At 41.7% G+C, this 14,577-nt stretch overlaps 1 protein-coding gene and 1 pseudogene across 4 annotated transcripts in view; both read left to right on the top strand.

The window, feature by feature from the left end:
- The window catches only part of PLEKHM3 (pleckstrin homology domain containing M3), a 209,909-nt gene that overhangs the window by 1,252 nt on the left and 194,080 nt on the right, over nt 1-14,577 (top strand). For 2 of the 4 annotated variants that reach the window (XM_077957431.1, XM_077957432.1), the window contains exon 2: nt 4,506-4,724. The exons of the other annotated variants lie outside the window; for them this stretch is intronic. The gene's annotated coding sequence lies outside the window, so the exon portion shown is untranslated. The remainder of the gene's footprint in view (nt 1-4,505; nt 4,725-14,577) is intronic. 4 annotated transcript variants of the gene reach the window in all.
- On the top strand, nt 5,458-5,556 carry LOC114671578 (U6 spliceosomal RNA; annotated as a pseudogene).

The following is a 14,577-nucleotide window of genomic DNA, read 5'->3' as shown; positions in this document are numbered from 1 at the left end:
CCTAGTTGTGTAATCTTGGGCAGTTTACTTAGCTCTTCTGTTTCCTGATCTGTAGAATGGGAATAATAACAGTATTGACCTCATTAGGGTTTTTATTATTGTTATTTTATTTTATTTTATTTTGAGACAGGGTCTTACTCTGTCACTCAGGCTGGAGTACAGTGGCATCATCATGGCTCACTGCAGTCTCGATTTCCTGGACTCAAGCGATCCTCCCACCTCAGCCTCCCGTGTGGCTGGAACCATAGGCACACGCCACCACAGCTGGCTAACTTTTGTACATTTGGTAGAGGCAGGGTTTTGCCATGTTGTCCAGGCTGGTCTTGAACTCCTGAGCTCAAGGCTTAGAACAGTACCTGGCATATAGTAATTGCTATATACATGTTTGTTAATAAATATATAAAATAAAAATATGCCAGTGTTGAAAATGGAATGGTGATTACCAGGGCCTGGAGGGAGGGAGGCAATGGAGGATTTGTTGTTTAGTGCTGCGGTCCCCAGCCTTTTAGGCACCAGGGACCAGAAGACCATTTTTCCACAGAGGGGGTGGCGTGGGGTCGGGGAGTAGAGGGAGGATAGTTTCAGGATGAAACTGTTCCACCTCAGATCATTAGGCATTAGATCCTCATAAGAAGTGTGCAACCTAGATCCCTCACATGCACAGTTCACAATAAGGTTTGCAAAAGAATCTAATGCTGCTGCCCATCTGTTAGGAGGCGGAGCTCAGACGGTAATGTGTGGCTGGTCCATTGCTCAGCTGCCGTGTCGCCCAGTTCCTAACAGGCCATGGACCAGTACTAGTCTGCAGGCATGGGGGTTGGGGACCCCTGGTTTAATGGGTATAGAGTTTCAGTTTTGCAAAATGAAAAGTTCTGGAAATTGGCTGCACAACAGTGTGAATGTACTTAACAATACTGAACTGTACACTTAAAAATGGTTAAGATGGGGCTGGGTATGATGGCTCAGGCCTGTAATTCCAGTGCTTTGGGAGGCTGAGGCAGGGGCATTGCTTGAACCCAAGAGTTGGAGGTTAAGTGAGGTATGATTACGCCACTGCACACCAGCCTGGGCAACAGAGCAAGACCATGTCTTTAAAAAAAAAAAAAAAAGGTTAATATGGTAAATTTCATATTATACGTATTTTACAACAGTTTAAAACTTTTAAATACCAGTGTTAGCAAACTTATGTTTTCAAAATTTTATTAGCATGCTGCAGTCCCATTCACAGTTAGTTGCCTTTGCCATTATGGAAATGCAGCTTCTGCAGTCATCAGTAAGATTCACTTTTTTAGTAGATTTGTGTCATTGAGATTTAATTATAAAGAACACAAACAAATGATAAGAAACAACACCTAAGACTCTGTGGCAGGCAGAATTCTAAAAATGCCTCTCTACTAAAATTGCTCTCTATAATCTGTGAAACCTGTGCATATAATAAGATGCCACTTTCTTGATTATGTTATGTGGCACAGTTGAATTTAAAATGGTGCGATTTTCTGGGTGGGTCTAATCTAATCACAGGAGCCCATGAAAGTTGAGAGCTTTCTCTGTCTGGGAAATTGGAGAGACTTAAAGCAGGAGGACTCAACATGCTGTGTTGCGGCTTCGAAGGTGGAGGGGAACTGTTGAGAGGGAATTTGGGCAGCCTCGAGGAGTACTGGAGGCCTAAAGTTGGTGAGGGTGGCCCCAGCAACAACCAGCATAGAAAAAAATGGGGACCTCTGACATAGGCCACAATGACCTAGATTATGTCAACAATTCCAATAAGCTTATAACTGGATTATTTACCTGAGTTTCTATTAATAGATAAGAACCCAGCCTGGCCACTAACTTGATTTCAGCCTTGTGGGAGAGAATCTGAGCAGAAAACCCAGCCAAGCCCATCCAGGCTTCTGACCTTCAGAACTGTGAGAAAATAAATAGGTGTTTTAAGCTACTTAAGTTTGTAGAAATTTGTTATGCAACCATAGAAAACTAATACAGAAAGAAAAATTGAAACAATAGCAAAGTATCATTTTTTCCAAATCTCAAATTAACATAAATTTTCAAAACTCCTCCACACCAATTAGTGTGCAGCGCAGCAGACACTCGCAAATGCTAGGAGGGATGCACAATTGCTGTAACCTTTCCAAACAGCTCATTGCTGAATGTATGAAAAGCCTCAATGATGCTCCTACCTTTTGACCCAGTTAATTCCACTTCTAGAGTCCATCCAAAGGAATTTTTCAGAAATATTTTAAAAGTTAATGTTCAAAGATGCTCAATATAACTTTATTTAGAAAAAAACATGTGTAATAACCTGAATGCCCCAAAACAGGGGAACAAATTATGGTGTCATCAATAGATACAGTGTTATATAGACACTAAAAAGGATTTTTTTTTTAATTTTTATTTTTTTGAGACGGAGTCTCGCTGTGTCGCCCAGGCTGGAGTGCAGTGGCACGATCTTGGCTCACTGCAAGCTCTGCCTCCCGGGTTCACGCCATTCTCCTGCCTCAGCCTCCCGAGTAGCTGGGACTACAGGCACCCGCCACCACGCCTGGCTAATTTTTTGTATTTTTAGTGGTGACGGGGTTTCACCATTCACAGGATGGTCTCGATCTCCTGACCTCGTGATCCACCTGCCTTGGCCTCCCAAAGTGCTGGGATGACAGGTGTGAGCTACCACGCCCGGCCAAAAGGATTTCTTTCTTTCTTTTTTTTTTTTGAGACAGAGTCTCAGTCTGTCACCCAGGCTGGAGTGCAGTGGTGCAATCTTGGCTCACTGCAACCTCTGCCTCCCGGGTTCAAGTGATTCTCCTGCCTCAGCCTCCTAAGTAGCTGGGATTACAGGCGTGTGCCACCACACCCGGCTAATTTTTGTATTCTTTAGTAGAGACGGGGTTTCACCATGTTGGTCATGCTGGTCTTGAACTCCTGACCTTGTGATCCGCCCGCCTCGGCCTCCCAAAGTGTTGGGATTACAGGCATGAGCCACCACGCTCAGCCAAGGATTTCTTAATGAAGTTTAAAAGTGTGGAAAGGTGTTTGCTAGTTGTGGAAATGATTGCTAGTTGGGAAAAAATGCGTATCTATAGTAAGCTCTGAATTATGTTTAAAAAAACAAAATCTATGTAAGGGCTGAAAGGGCCACAACGGGGCAGTGCTTTTTTTCCAGTGGAGGGTGAATAGGCGTTGTTTATTTTGCCCTTTATTCTCTTCCATATTTTCAAAATGACAAGCAATGAACATGTAGTACTTATTTATAATCACAGAACTCAATAAACATTATTTTAAAAGCTGTTAAGTCTCTACATTGTGGGGAATACAATGACCATAAAACACTATACAGTCAAATACTGGAGATAATAAAACCCATAGATAAGTATGTGGCAGAAAGTGATTTTTTAAAGAAAACAAGATATAGAAAACATTATTATTGAAAAGATTGAAAATAAAGTTGGAAACTTATTTCTCAGTAGGGTAATAAGTGAAAGTTTCATGGTAGAAGGATCACTGAATGTCACATAGAAATAATAGAAAAAGTAGGCACATAGCTGAATGTTCATTAAAAGTATTTTGTTTTCTTATAGATTGACGGATGTAGGTTTTGGGGTAAGGACTCAGGTTAATTATACTAGTGGAAAACAACTGTGAAGAATATGTAACCATTTACGGAAAAAAATGGTGCCTGATTAGGAAAACCAAGCTGGCCCTAGCCCAGTAACGTCTTCATTAAAAAACATCCAAGGCTAATATTTACTGAATATTTATGAGATACTTGACATACTCTATTACAGTTTAATCTTGTATATAGCCTTTGCTTAAGACTTGAAGTCGGCCGGGCGCGGTGGCTCAAGCCTGTAATCCCAGCACTTTGGGAGGCCGAGACGGGCGGATCACGAGGTCAGGAGATCGAGACCATCCTGGCTAACATGGTGAAACCCTGTCTCCACTAAAAAATACAAAAACTAGCCGGGCAAGGAGGCGGGCACCTGTAATCCCAGCTACTCGGGAGGCTGAGGCAGGAGAATGGCATGAACCTGGGAGGCGGGAGCTTGCAGTGAGCTGAGATCTGGCCACTGCACTCCAGCCTGGGCGACAGAGCGAGACTCCGTCTCAAAAAAAAAAAAAAAAAAGACTTGAAGTCATTCATTTACATATATAAAAAGTAGGCAGGTAGACAGGTACTAATTTAATTACTGGTTTCAAAAGACCTGACTTTAATGGGAACTTGGAGAAGGTTAGATTGGGCAGGTTTTTTAGGATTCTTTATCTCTAGACAGTTACCAGCAGCACCAAGCTACTGCTGCTGTTACTTTTATTTTCCCATTGTCATCCTATCCTATTTCACGTCACCCTGTCCCCCAACACCCCTAGAAAAGTACAGAGAGTGTCTGTGGCCCCATCGGTTGCTGGCCAAATGCTGATTTGCTTCAGCAAATGTTAAGCCCTTAAAAGAAAAAGTCTGCAGGGATATCTAGATAGCAAGGAGTTGCTTTTTTCTTCTTGCTTTCTCCTTTTAGAGTACATTTGGCATTTGATTCATAAGGAACTGAACTACATCCTAGCTTGGAGTTTCTGACGCAAGCCAATTAATTCAGAGAACTCAGTGCTGAGTGACAGTGTGATAAAAATGACCACCAGCAATAAATTCCATGCGTTATGTTTGCTCTGTTTCATTGGCTACTGTGGATCATTCCAGACATTGAAAAACATGCATAATTTGCCTTCGTGCTGACAAGGTAAAAGTTTTATTTGTTCCATAAGTAATTAATCTTGATGACAGTATGAGTTATGAGCAAAAGCCAAAGTCAAAATATGGAGGCCATTGCATTAAGATGGCAGGCATGCTGTTTTCATTAACATTTTGTTTGTTTTTCATACACTCATTAATTGTTCATTTGAGTTATGTGGTTCAAATAGAATCCCGCAATCATATGATATGCCACATTTGTGACCATGGTAGAGATTTATTTATCCAGTTCTCCTGCCTAGTGTAACCAGTTTATAATTCAGTACAAACTAAAGCTGTTCTATCTGGCATTATCCAGTTTACCTGTGAATACTTATATAACTGGGAAATTGTTAAATATCCACTTCACCTTGTATTCTGTAGGTGTGATTATATAAATGTTGATTTTTCAGTCACAGAACAAAAAACATGTGTTATAGGTTAGAAACATCAGATATATAACTAGCAGATTTTTTGTTCCAGGAAATTAGCTGAATGATCTCCTCCTACATGTTCTTGATCCATGTTTACCAGCACTATCACTTTTCCAGAACAGCTTCTCTTCCACCTTCAGGGATTCATTGATTTGTTGATTCAGCATGTAAGGATTGAGCACTTGTTTTGTGCCATGGCACAGTACTTGGAGGTAGGAATGAACAAGACAGGCACAGTCCATGCCTTCATGAAGTTTACAGTCTAGTGGGGGAGACCAACAGTAAACAAGCCATTTGAAAATAACTTGTGTGCTCACTTCGGCAGCACATACCTTAAAACTGGAACAACACAGAGATTAGCATGGCTTCTGTGCAGGGATGACATGCAAATCTGTGAAGAGCGCTTTCGGGTAATGTTAAGATGTGTATGGTTTATACCAATGGTAAAAAATTATAAAGTTAAAAAAACTAGCTTGAGATGCATAATAGTGGAGGAAATCTGGGTGCTGTGGTAGCATATAAGAGGCCATTCAAAATGGACCTGGAGGTCAGGAGAGATGTGATTCCTCATCAAGGACCGGACAGCTGAATTACACTTAGCCAGATTGTTTGTGTGTGGGTGGGAGGTAAGGAGGGGACTGGTGATAAAGAAGATGAGGGTGATGGTGGTGGAAAACAGTGTTCCAGGCAGAGGAAACAAGATAGGTAAGAAAGCATGTGGAAAATTCCAGGTTTGGTTTTGTTTTCAGACAAGGTCTTATTCTATTGCCCAAGCTGGCGTGCAGTGGCGTGATCATAGCTCACTGCAGCCTCAAACTCCTGAGCCCAAGCGATCCTCCTACCTCAGCCTACTGCGTAGCTGGGACTGTAGGTTCACACCCCCATGCCTAGTTAACTTTTAAAAATTTTTTTGTAGAGATGGGGTCTCACTATGTTGCTCAGGATGGTCTTGAACCCCTAGCCTCCAGCAATCCTCCCATCTTGGCCTCCCAAAGTGCCGGGATTACAGGTGTGAGGCACCGCACCTGGTTCCAGTTTCTATAAATCTTTTTTTTTTTTTTTTTGAGATGCAGTGGCACAATCACAGCTGAAAGTGCTGGGATTACGGGCATCAGCTACTGCTCCTGGCCTGTATAAATTCTTTATAGGTAGATATAGAGTGGGGGTGAGGTGGGAGTGGGTGTGGGGTGAGGGTAGGGATAGAGAGAGAGATTAAAGAGATAAGGCCAAGAAGGTAGGTGGCCATAAACTCTTTCAGGTAATGTTAAGATGTGTGTAGTTTATCCAAATGGCAATAGGTTTTAATTTTGGAAAGAACATTTTGGTTGCAGTGTGGTGAATGGATTAGAGGAGGGTAAGACTGAAGGGAAGAAGATTGGAAGGTGGTGATTGAATGAAGGCAGTGGAGACACAGAAATGGGTAGATGTGGCCAATGCTGTAGATGAGAATTCATATGACTTGCTGATTTGGAGTGATTGCAGGTGAGGGAGCCAGAAGGATCAAGAATGATGTTTATCTTTTGGCGACAGAGGATATGTCCTTTACTCTATGGTGAATGTTGAGAGGAGGGACAGTTTTGAGAGAAGATGAGTTCAGTGTTGCATATGCAGGTCTAGAGCTTGAGAGTAATGTGTTTCTTTTTTTTTTTTTTCTTTTTGGGACAGAGTCTCGCTCTGTCGCCAGGCTGGAGTGCAGTGGCGTGATCTCGGCTCACTGCAACTTCCGCCTTCCAGGTTCAAGCAATTCTCCTGCCTCAGCCTTTCGAGTAGCTGGGACTACAGGCGCGTGCCACCACCCCCAGCTAATTTTTGTATTTTTGGTAGAGACGAGGTTTCACCACGTTGGCCAGGATCATCTCGATCTCTTGACCTCGTGATCCACCTGCCTCGGCCTCCCAAAGGGCTGGGATTACAGGCGTGAACCACTGTGCCTGGCCGGAGAGTAATATGTTTCTTGTCTGCCACGTAAATTGCAGCTGAAGCCACAGGATGAAGATCACTCAGGGAGGGCAGACGAGGAACCAGATAAGAGGGTTATGGGCAAAACGGGAATACCCACATGTACAATATGGGCATAGGAAGGGGAGCCCATAGAAGGTAGTGGGAGGAGCCTCCAGAGTTGGAGAAATATCAGGAGAGAGCATCCGTGAATTCATGAGAGAGTGCAAGGAGTGGGTGTTCAGTAGGTCAAATACTGCTGTGTGGTTAGGTCAGATGCTGAGTGAAAAGTCTTTAGGGTTTAGCAAAAAGAAAATCATTGGTGACCTTTTCCTGTGAAGTTTCAGCTGGGGCAGAATCAGACTGCTTCTTGAGGGGAGAATGAATGGGCAATGAGAAATGGAGTCAGAAAGTATAAAGAACAAGTTTCTTCAAGAAACTTACAAAAAAAAAAAAAAGAGAGGAAGGGGAAAATATCCTAGCTGTGGGGAAACTTGGGCGGCAAAGATGGGTTTTATTCGTTTTTTACTTTTTTGAGAAGAGATAATCCTTTTGAATTTTTATGCAACACTGCAACACTTGCGCCACTGAATCCATCCTTTCCAAGACCACCAGAAAAGCTGATGCACAGCAACTCCTACTGCCTTGAAAATGCTGGAGGAACCTTGAGTAGATTAAAACCTTATTTCGAAGCTTCCTAAACCGAGTGCTGTCGCCACTCCCTCCACCAGTTCGTTGATTTATAATGGAGATCAAAGAGAATGTGGTGACCTTTTCGTTGGTATCAGACAACTGATGGGCATCCTGTACACTGCTTTGGAGTTCATAAAACACTACATTATGTTATTTGATTTGCACTCTGAAAAAGGTGAGAGAGGTATCCTTATTTGCCCTACATCACAGACAAATTACAGTTTGCCCCCTGCATCTGTGGGTTCCACATCTGCAGATTCAGCCAACCATGGATCAAAAATATTAGGAAAAAAAAATTCCACAAAGATCTAAAAGGCAAAACTTGAGTTTGCTAAATGCTGAATACCACATTGACTCCACCAGATGAGAGGATGTGTAGGCACTGTAATAGATATTGTAAGTAACCTAGAGATGACTTACGGGAGGATGTGCGTAGGTTGTATGCAAATATTACACAATTTTCTATAAGGGACTTGAGCATCTGTGGATTTTAGTATCTGAGGGGGTCCTGGAACCAGTCCCCCATGGATACAGAGTAACTGAAATTCAGATTCAAGTCGCTTGTCCAGAATCAAACTTCTCATAATGATACATAGAAAGTTGAGGCCCAGATTGGCTAATTCCAAATATTGTGGTTCAAAAGTGGTTGCCCTACGCTGAAAGGTTAGCTATGGCCTCTGTATTTTCATGGTAGTATGGTAATATGAAACCAGGGCATATATATATATATATATGTATTTTAAACAGGGTCTCACTCTGTCACCCAGGTTGGAGTACAGTGGCTCGATCTCGGCTCACTGCAATCTCTGCTTCCCAAGCTCCTGCGGTCCTCCCACCTCAGCCTCCTGAGTAGCTGGGACCACTGCCATACACCACCATGCCTGGCTAGGTTTTTGTATTTTGGATAGAGACAGGGTTTCACCCTGTTCCCCAGGCTGATCTCGAACTCCTGAGCTCAGGAAATCCACCTGCCACCGCCTCCCAAAGTGCTGGGATTATAGGTGTGAACCACCACACCCAGCCAGCATATCATCTTTTAGTAGATCATAGAAACAAGACAGAAGGTTGTGGGTCAATTTTGTTATTTTGTTTGAACCCCACATACATTGATATTTGCCTGTCCCCCCAAAAAAAGTCAAGTTAGTTTTAGAAGGAGGCAGTTTATTTATTTAATTAATTAATTTATTTATTTTGAGATGGAGTCTCTCCCTGTCCCCCAGGCTAGAGTGCAATGGCGTGATCTCGGCTCACTGCAACCTCTGCCTCATGGGTTCTAGAGATTCTCCTGCCTCAGCCTCCTGAGTAGCTGGGATTACAGGCACCCACCATCACAGCCAACTAATTTTTGTATTTTTAGTAGAGACGGGGTTTCTCCATTTTGGCCAGGCTGGTCTTGAACTCCTGACCTCAGGTGATCTGCCTGCCTTGGCCTCCCAAAGTGCTGGGATTACAGGCATGAGCCACTGTGCCTGGTCAGCAATTTATTTCAGTATGCCTTAATCATCAAAATATGTTTGAATTATTGATCGTAACATCTAATTTGAAATATTTCTTTTAATTTTTTTGACAGAAACATTTGTTTGCAGGTTGTTTTAAGCAAACATTTTTACAAGTGTTTCTATTTATTGGCTAAATGAAAAATGATGTCGCAGGGAAACACTAGTAAAAGGTTTGGGCAATTAGGACCATGTAAACATTTGCAGAAGCACTTGTTTCGCCTAAATGAAGTCACAGTTATTATACCCTTGCAAACATTCCAAGTAATGTGTCCAAGGTCACTAAGACAATTGAGGTTAGCTATTTAGAGAACAGCTTTTTACTGTGTTTGTTCAGGAACCTGTCTTCTACCATTCCCTTAGAGAACTTATAATAATAACATAGAAGTATTATAGAGGTGATTTTTTTTTTTAAATTAAGTATAAACTACTTCCCCAGGTGTAAATGTGATATTTAGCAATTAACTCTCTGGGTCATGGGATTAAGAAACATATTTGGAAATAAATAATATAGTTGCTGGCATTTGACACTAAAATTTGAAGCACCATGTTCATGTACTAAAATTTTAGCCATATCCCAGGGTAATTAATTTGCTCTGAATTGTCATATAGGGCTGTGTGTGTATCTTAGAGTCTTGTTTCTACTCACTGACCATATTTTCCTAGACAAGTAACTTCATCTTTTTAAATCTCAGTTTCCTTATCTGTAAAGTAGTAATAATAGCAGCTTTCTAATAGGGTGGTTGTGAGGATTTAACAACATAATGCAGTAGAGGGCTTAACATATGTTAAGTAGTAAGTACTTTAGTAAGTATGCAATAAATATTAGCTATAACTTTTTAATCTTGGTCTTAGATTAGGGCTTATAAGAACTATATTTTGTTGTTAAACATTTTATCAAATACATCATTCAACCTTTAAAATGTGTCCATCCACATTGAAGGAGTCCTCTGCAGGACATGTTTAAAGAGTTTAGCATAGCCATAGCAGTGCCTGATTCAGCTATTTATTCCCAGCTATCATATGCCTATCATCCTGATGTCAGAGCAAAACAATCCAAGAAGTATGGATCAATCAGAGCTCCAGAATTCAACTCCAGAATGTTCACACATTGTTTGATAAAATCTATGCCATGCTAACGGTAATAGTCCCTAATAAAAGAAATTCAGAAACTGTTTTAATGTAAACCCAGATTAGGGGAATGAAAACATAGTTCCTACTACTCTTTTTTTTTTTTTTTTTTTGAGATGGAGTCTTACTCTGTGGCCCAGGCCAGAGTGCAGTGGTGCAATCTTAGCCCACTGCAACCTCCGCCTCCCGGGTTCAAGTGATTCTCCTGCCTCAGCCTCCCGAGTAGCTAGGATTACAGACGTCTGCCACCAGGGCCAGCTAATTTTTGTATTTTTAGTAGAGACGGGGTTTCACCATGTTGACCAGGCTGGTCTCAAACTCCTGACCTCAGGTGATCCGCCTGCCTCGTCCTCCCAAAGTACTGGGATTAAAGGCGTGAGCCACTGCACCTGGCCAGTTCCTACTCTTCTTATCCTTCATACCTTATACGGTTTTCTTCTGTCCTGTGTGATGGGCAGAGATTTTTCTGTCCTTCAATTTGTACATAGTTAAATGACAGAGACTCATTCTGTTATTTTGCCTTCTCTTGTGCTTATCTTTGAGGGTCAGAGACAGTGTTTTGTCTGCCTTTGCCAGCCTTGCTTGTTTCCTGACTAAATTAGTTAAGAGGCTGATTGGTAGCCAAGGTTGTTGTCACAGATTAAGTCCAAAAGGGAGGGAGAGGTCATAGATGCAGCCCATCACTGCTGAGTATGTCTGCCCTTTCAAACAAGAGGTGAGTCACCTTTTTGCTTAGATCTTACCATTGGTCTAGTACTCTTGGGATGCCAGTTAACAAAGACCTAGGCTTACTTTTTAGCAGGTTCGAGTTCAGCAGAGACAGAAAATAAATCAACTAATTACTTCTCTCATACATTTACTCTGAATGCCCATGGAAACTGGTTTTGTGAGTGTGTGCTAAGCCATAAGCTGGTTGTTTTTTTGAAGGTTAAAGTTGTAAGTATTCTCCCTTCTGCTGGTGAGCTGCGGTGACCAAAAGAGTTAAAGTCAACAGGAAGTGAGGGAATTATTCATTTGCCATGACATCCTCACCACCCAGCAAAGGCCTTCTATTGGACAAGAATGTGTCTGTGGGTCAGAACGACTTGAACAGCTTGTGAAGAAGGCCTTTGCATGCTTGCCTTCCGCGTGTGGTTAGTTCACATAGTGCTCACTCTTTAGTGGAACCTTTGAGGTTGTTATTGTAGGCTGACAGCTTCATGCCAGAAGCAGCATGATTTCTTTTGTTTTGTTTTTTTTTTTCTTTTTGAAACAGAGTCTTGCTCTGTTGCCCAGGCTGGAGTGCAGTGGCATGATCTCGGCTCACCACAACTTCCGCCTCCCGGGTTCAAGCAATTCTCCTGCCTCAGCCTCCTCAGTAACTGGGACTACAGGTGCATGCCACCATGCCCAGCTAATTTTTGTACTTTTAGTAGAGATGGGGTTTCGTTATGTTGGCCAGGCTGGTCTGGAACTCCTGACCTCTTGATCCGCCTGCCTTGGCCTCCCAAAGTGCTGGGATTATAGGCATGAGCCACCATGCCTGGCCTGCAGCATGATTTCTGGAGCAGGTATGATTGGTTTTGTTGTATGTTTTTGTTTCCTTTGTTTCTGATTTCTTTCGACTAAAGTAATCTCTGTATATCTATCATTGTCATTTAATTGTGTTCTGTTACTTGTAAGAATCTTTATTGTCCCTTAGTTAGTAATGATTCCTTATTTGTGCTTATATAACACGTTTTGTATACTTCTGTTGAAGTGCTTTTTATACTTGGTTTTGTGTCTCACTCTCCACTAGCTATTTAGCTCTTCAAGAGCAGGAGCTGTGTTTTGTGTCTCTAATATCTCACATAGTGTTTGGGTACTTGGTCTGTCCTCTATAAATGCTTGTTGAGGATAAATGGTTATGTGGTTAGAAATCAGCTAACTAATAGGAATAGTCATTGTTTTAGAGTTAATAAAGAACTTTCACATGTTTGTCCATATTGTGCTTCTCTGCTTTCTCAGGTAGAAGGCAGCAAGCATTGGCAGGACTTCCATTTTGCAGATAAGAAGGGCACAGAAGCCCTGAGTCAGCCTGACTTGCTGGATGTCAGTTAGCTTAGAAGGCAGTGTGGGGACATGACCCTTTCCTGGTGTTATAAATTTATGTTCTTCCTATTGCCACACTTCTCTCACACTGAACAAACTCAATACGTAGTCTGAGTAGCTCAGGGGTTGGATTCAGCCTACTCACTCCTTGTTTATGGTCCTTCTACCAACATCAGGGCCCCTGTGTGATTTAGGGTGATTTAAAATGTAATTGAACTTGGGTGGCCCAAAGGACTCAGTAATTAGACAAGAATTTGAGGAACTTCGTTTTCTTCTCTTCGGGAACACAATTGACAATAAATGAATCATCTTGGGTTCTCTTTCATCATCTTTAAAATAGTGCCAGTACTTTACTCACCTCTCTTTTTTGAGATTACTACAAGTGTTTATTAAGAAGTTATTAAGAAGGCCAGTTGCGGTGGCTCACCCCTGTAATCCCGGCACTTTGGGAGGCCGAGGTGGGTGGATCACCTGAGGTCAGGAATTCGAGACCAGCCTGGCCAAAATGATGAAACCCTGTCTCTACTAAAAATACAAAAAATTAGCCAGGCGTGGTGGTGGCCACCTGTAATGCCAGTTACTCGGGAGGCTGAGCAGGACAATCACTTGAACCTAGGAGACGGAGGTTGTGGTAAGCCGAGATCACACCATTGCACTCCAGCCTGGGCAACAAGAGTGAAACTGTCTCAAAAAAAAAAGAAAAAAAAAGAAAAATGAAGTTTATCAAGCACTTAAAAATTTTTTTTTCATTTCCGTAAGTTTGTGGGGAACAGGTGATATTTAGTTACTAAGTTCTTTAGTGGTGACTTGTGAGATTTTGGTGCACCCATCCCCCAGGCAGTATACACTGAACCGGATTTGTAGTCTTTTATTCCTCACCCCCTCCCCACCCTTTCCCCCTAAGTCCCCAAAGTCTATTTTCTCATTCTTATGCCTTTGACTCCGCATAGCTTAGCTCCCATTTATGAGTGAGAACATGTGATGTTTGGTTTTTCATTCCTGAATTACTTCACTTAGAATAGTAGACTCCAAACCCCTCCAGGTTGCTGCAAATGCCATTGTTTCCTTTTTATGGCTGAGTAGTAGTCCATCATATACATATATTTATATCTATATGTATCTATATATATAGATTATATATATAGATATCTCACAGTTTCTTTCTATTCGTTGATTGATGGGCATTTGGGTTGGCTCCACATTTTTGCAGCTGCAAATTGTGCTACGATAAACATGCATGTGCAAGTGTGTTTTTCGTATAATGACGTCTTTTCCTCTGGGTAGATACCCAGTAGTGGGATTGCTGGGTCAGATTGTAGTTCTACTTTTAGTTCTTAAAGGAATCTCCCACTGTTTTCCATGGTGGTTGTACTAGCTTACATTCCCACCAGCAGTGTAGAAGTGTTCCCTTTTCACTACATCCACGCCAACATCTATTTTTTTTTTATTTTTTGATTATGGCCATTCTTGGCAGGAGTAAGGTGTTATCACATTATGGTTTTGATTTGCATTTCCCTGATCATTAGTAATGTTGAGCATTTTTTCATATGTGTGTTGGCCATTTGTTATCAAGCACTTTATAAGCTTTATTCTAAACCATGCATGTGAAAAATGATTATTTTCTGTAAAAACCAAGTGATTTTTTCCTGAGATTACCTCAGTTTTAGGAGGTTTGTGAGATAATTAGATAAACACAGTCCTGTATTGAATTTAGAAACACAACCTCTATTACGCAGGCTCAAGTAGAAGATTCTAAATAGTTATATAAACTGATGACATCTTTAAGTCTATTTCCCCAGCCCTTTTTGGGTATCTTGCATATTTGGTCTCACTGTACTTCTTTGTTGTTACATTCACTGTTGCAGTCAGCCACACTAGCTGGCTTGGCTCTGATGGTACCTACTTGTACCTCACCAGTTACTCCTGTTGCAGTTGGAGGCTGATATGGTTTTTATCATGGAAGTTTTTGCCTTCTTCCTCTCAGTCCCAAGATAAAGCTAATTCAAGTGGTTCCTTTGTTTTCTAGTCAATGTTCTCTGCCATGGAGGCAAAGGGAGATGGAAAACGTCAAGTCTGCATTTGTAGACATTTCATAACTGAA

Source organism: Macaca mulatta, chromosome 12 (genome assembly GCF_049350105.2).
Source record: "Macaca mulatta isolate MMU2019108-1 chromosome 12, T2T-MMU8v2.0, whole genome shotgun sequence".
Taxonomy (NCBI): domain Eukaryota; kingdom Metazoa; phylum Chordata; class Mammalia; order Primates; family Cercopithecidae; genus Macaca; species Macaca mulatta.
Note: the sequence above shows the minus strand (reverse complement) of the source record. Positions and strands in the feature narration are given on the sequence as shown.